At 43.1% G+C, this 5,157-nt stretch overlaps 1 long non-coding RNA gene across 2 annotated transcripts; it reads left to right on the top strand.

Annotated features, from left to right (window-relative positions):
- The first annotated feature begins 1,714 nt into the window (after window positions 1-1,714).
- LOC127300403 (uncharacterized) lies at window positions 1,715-3,283 on the top strand. Of its 2 annotated transcripts, XR_007851214.2 has the most exons (4): window positions 1,715-2,245; window positions 2,348-2,442; window positions 2,516-2,657; window positions 2,741-3,283. It is a non-coding gene; the product is annotated as an uncharacterized lncRNA (long non-coding RNA). The 2 variants fall into 2 exon arrangements; XR_011745177.1 differs by having other exon boundaries at window positions 2,348-2,657.
- Window positions 3,284-5,157: the final 1,874 nt, after the last annotated feature.

Raw genomic sequence — 5,157 nt, 5'->3', positions numbered from 1 at the left:
CGGAAATATCGCATACCCCAAGACACCCTCTAGACGAAACAGAAGCGTCAATATGCACTAGTATACAAATCGAGCCTTCACAGAGGGCTGAAATGACCTGTCACACACGGTAAACCTAACAGTCGCAAGGCGAGGGTGGGCGATACGCCAAAACAAAGCACACGGTTACCAAAACTATGTGCGATGGGATCCAATGTCGCACACGGTTCATTACGTGAAATCATGTGCGATAGGCTATTCCGTTACACACAGTGCTCCCTTTTTGACCTTAAGCAGACTGGAAGATCGTAAATGTTGTTGTTAATTTAGGCGTATGCATCCAAAATATGGCACACGTTGTTTCTAACCAGACATTTAGTTTCTGCCAACATCATTGATGTTTCATATATGCAACAAGCAATGCTCAACTATTCCCAGAAGCCCATAACTCAATATTGCATTCACAGCAAAGTAACAAAACTCATTTATACTTGATTGTACATTTTATACACCACATGAGGTGTACACATGTATTTTGACACAGATTAACTGCTAGTTATAGAAATGAGAGTTCTACAATAATAGTTCTTGGTTACGTCGTTGTCGCCATGCAATAGAAAGTTCTGTTGCAAATGGTCAACCTTCATTGAGAACCTTCAGTGATCTTCTCGTCACCTTTGTGTTATTCTGGCAACACTGCAGAAGGCACTCTTAATTTAAAAAGTGTCTTATGCAGTGCACCAAAACACCGCAATAGCGACGGTTTGCAAATCCTTATAACAAGATGTTGGTATTTCAGTCGAAACAAATTGCACAAACAAATCTTTGCAGTTAGAACATGAACATACCAAACACATGATAGCTAGATTTAAACTGGTTATGGAGAAATAATTTGGGGTCAGAGTGATTCGGAGTGAAACATGAAACACCAATGGTCCTAATCAGCCAATCATATTTGTATGCAGTGTCACCAAAATACAATCCCTGTCATAGGATGATAGCTATAGTATAGCTATGAGCATGAGCAGGATCAGCAGGAGAGGTGCCTCTGAGAGTGGCTTCAATCTTACTATCAGCCAGTTAATACATTCGACCTTAAAATACGGATTATGAGGTATACCTCCCCTAGTAAAAAAAACAAAGGGTGAGTTTTCGCTACCATCATTGCAAGCCTAGTGTACTTCTTCGGCAAGCAACGGGAAACATATTGAAAAAATAGTAATGTCTAGATCTAACACATGAAATTAATTGTGCTTATACAATGGACCCGGTGAAGCTATGCAATACACACGAACATACAGATCAAACAATACACGATGACATAAGTGGTGAAAAATGCTACTATTTAACAAATTATTTTAATCCAATTAGAACATAGTGCATCCCTGAGCTAAGAGTAGATCTGGCACTGCATACAACATAACATATAGAACATGGTACCTTACACATCAGATGACACAACATCCATGCTTAATAATATTCTAATGAAACCGACCTTGCTAACTGTGGTAGTGATTAAAAAACCAAAATTCACCGATCCTAACATCTGAAAGTATATATGATGCCCCCCACGGGGGCCTCACAGCGATCCACGACATGCCACCAGGCGAGCAAGGGCTGGGCGTCGGCCTCACTTTCCCTTCAGCGGTTGGGCCACGTGGCGTCGCGTGACTGGCTCAGCTGAGGGAGAGGAAAGAAATATCAGGAGCGGGGAAAAAAAGGTAGAGCCGACCAACCAAACCCTATCGCGTCTCTCCCAGCCGTCTCTGGCCTTCTCCCTCCCCCTCGCGTCTCCATCCCCGCCGCCGGGCGACCTCATGCCTCTAGCCTTGGGCGCAGCCAGGTGCGACCACAACGCAAGGCACGAGCGGGTCTTCGGCCGCGCGGCCAGGCGCGAGCGGGGCGGCGTCGCCCTTGGGCGCAAGACCAGCGTACGGCACGCCCCGTATGCCCCTCTCACCGCCGCCACGAGCCAGCAGGGGAGCTCGGTGGTGGGCGCGAGGAGGCGCTGCTGGGGCACATCCTGGAGGTAGAAGGCGGCGCAGAGGGTGAGCGGCGGGGAGCTCGGTGGCGGGCGCGAGGAGGCGCTGCAGGGGCACATCCCGGAGGTAGACGGCGGCGCAGAGGGTGAGCGGTGAGGACAGGGCCGGATGGGACGGCCATGGTGGAGGGCGAGATGAGGTTATTAACTTTTGTGTGCTTGTGAGGTGTTTGACAAGATGCTAACACCAAGGACGGTGTCAGAGAATGGTTGTTCTTCTACATGGTAGTCAATACACATGCTGCACTTCTGTGGTTTTTGACAAATTGGTGATGGAAACCCATAGATGATTTACTTTGTCTTCTCTTTGTTTTACAATACTTGCAGCTGCTGTTTTGGAGCCTTGGGGAGTTGGGGAAGATAGCTGGTCGGATGGTCCTGGATGGCGGATGATGCTCACCCAGTCACCCTGTTGCCTAAAAGTGCAATCTTATTCCCAATTTATTGGAACCATGTGCACCACTAGGATCTGAATGTCGTCTCACTGCTTTGCAGGTTTTATATGGGCTGCAGCCGCACTGCACGAGAAGGCAGACCGTGAGTTCTCAGTCGGAACACTTCAGCATGTGGCGTTGCATCTCCGTGGGGATGGCGAGAAGATAAATGATGGACACTTCCCAATTTGATACTGGTTGTGGTGAGCTTTCGATCATTTGGACTTATCCCTTCTAGATTTTCCTTGACAATTTGATGCATGACCTTACCGTGTTCTCTCTGCAGGTATTGCTCTGTCCGTTGGCTGCATCTCAAGAACGCATGTTGCTTGTGCATCCGCGACAAGGAGATGGTGTGCGGATGGCTGCATCGTCGTGAATGGTGGATGGCTTGAAAGGAGTGAGGTGGAGCAACATGACCGACCATGCTAAATCCTCTGGTATATCACTCCGTTATGTACATTATTTTCCTTGTTCGCTTGTCAACTTCGTGTTGTTTGGAAAGAGTAATAAAAAAACACTATTATGGTGGTTGATTTGCATGAAAATTCATTCTGCACATGAGACTTCTTTATACTTAAAACTGTTGCTTTTATTACACCTGCTGCTTGAATTGAGGTCTATTTTTTCCTCCTAATGATATGGAAGGCAGTCAGCCTATACTGGGTTTTTCATTTTGTAGGTGGACTTCTTTATATTAAAACACATTTAAGGAATAGCTTCGCTGAAGATTTTATCTCAGTGGATATAGGGGTAATTTATGATGGAGATAATAGGTATCATGATGAGAAGGATAGCTTGTCATTGAGATTTCGTGTAGTTTAAGGTTCGGTTCTCTCATTAGGAATCCATGATCTACCTTTTTTTACATGTAATGTCTATATGATCAGAAGGAGGGTAACATGGTTTTCACTAACAAGTCAATTGATGGATGTATGCTGTTAGGATTTTCCCTCGGGTAATTCTTGGTGATTCATCATGCAAATGATATGGATATCCTCTTTCACCGTCTTTTTGTTTGAAAGATGTCGAATAGACCAATGACATGCCATTTGCATTGGATTTGACTTGAGAAAAACTCTGCAAGTAGTGTTTAATTATCATACTGATTTTTGTAGCATTGGGTGGACATGCTTGCCATTCCGTCATAGAAGGCAGTGATCATTTAGAGACCATTGTATTTCTGAATCTTGGATCCAGTAATGACGGCAATTACGTTGGAGAATTTGTCTTCTATGCCTGCTATTGCTAGAGCAATTATTGGAAGTTTGCTGATACTTTGCCACACAATCTATCTCCAAGTGCTAATCAACCAGAACTCCAAAACCTCATTTCCCACCCACTGGTTTACAAAGCAATAAGCCTAAAAAGTCACCCTTTGGAAAATTGGGCATTGTTCGTCAAAACACGCCCCCTATCTCAGTACTTATTCTTGGTCTCATTTTAGTCTGTACCTCAAAACCGCAGTGTTTCTAGCAACCATATGAAGCATAAGAACCGTAGTGTTTCTGTCAACCATATGAACCATGTCCGCCGTTGCATGAACCTGGATAAGTAGAGAAACACAAAAAACCTACGAGGTACTATCAACCTATCTGTTAACCCATATATCTATACATATCCTGTTCTAGAAGTACATGTGTGCACTAAGATATTCTCAATGCAATTGTTTTGTAGCCTGTCTACCATCATGATAACCAACTAGAATGGCTTTTCATTTCCTTTTACCTACATAAAATTCATGTGTCCTAGATAAACACTACAATATATCTGAACTTCCTTACCCCATGCTATGCTATGTAGTGGGGTCTTCTGTTACATTGCTTATTCTTTTGCCCCCCATTCTTGGGTCCTTGTTATGGGATGTGTCAAACATCACAGGCTCACAGGTACATACCTGTCCAATAGAGAGGCCACCCCTCATCTTATTATGTGGACTATTATTGTACAATTATGCACTGATCATTATGCATAATATGCTCTCCCTGTTAACTCAGCTATGGCATGTTTTTTTTGGCTATGGCATGTTGAAGTTATTCCTATTTGTTGGTTTCAGTATGTTAGATTCATTTGCTTCTGATTTCATCCATCGTTCCGACTGCAAGATATGTACCGAAAACATTCGGTCCACCACTTTCGGTCTATACCTACCTTAGTGTGTGTCAAGCCTTGATTTATATTACAAGGGTCCTTTTGATCTACAGAAAGCAGAATACTTAGTTACTCTCAAACAATTCTATCTTTCAAGTAGCTTTTGTACCTTCTAATAATGGATTCAGATTCTATCATATATACCTACTCTTATTTGTTTTAGTAACTGGATACTGCCACTGCTTACTACCCACTTGAGTTGAGCTACTCCTAGATATGGTCATAGTAATTTGTTGAGGGCACCCAAATAAGTATCTTCGGTTAATCAGTCCTAAAGGAAACTAACCTGTCTATTTGGTAATGTAAACTGGTTCAGGTTGCACAAGCATTCCATTGAAATGAAGGAGTGTGCTTGTTTTTACAGATACAAGATGCTACTCATATTTGTGATTTTTTTTCCTCTTTGGATAATGGTTGATGATAGCTCAGTTTTTTTGGAAAGTCATATGTAAGCTCGGTGGTCGGCGACCACCAATAATTGAATCCATGTCGGTTTATTTCCAAAGCTACTACAGATTTTGATTCCTCGATAGAATTAGAAACTGAAACATT

The sequence above is a fragment of the Lolium perenne genome, chromosome 5 (assembly GCF_019359855.2).
Source record: "Lolium perenne isolate Kyuss_39 chromosome 5, Kyuss_2.0, whole genome shotgun sequence".
NCBI lineage: Eukaryota > Viridiplantae > Streptophyta > Magnoliopsida > Poales > Poaceae > Lolium > Lolium perenne.
This window is presented reverse-complemented; position numbering and strand designations above follow the sequence as displayed.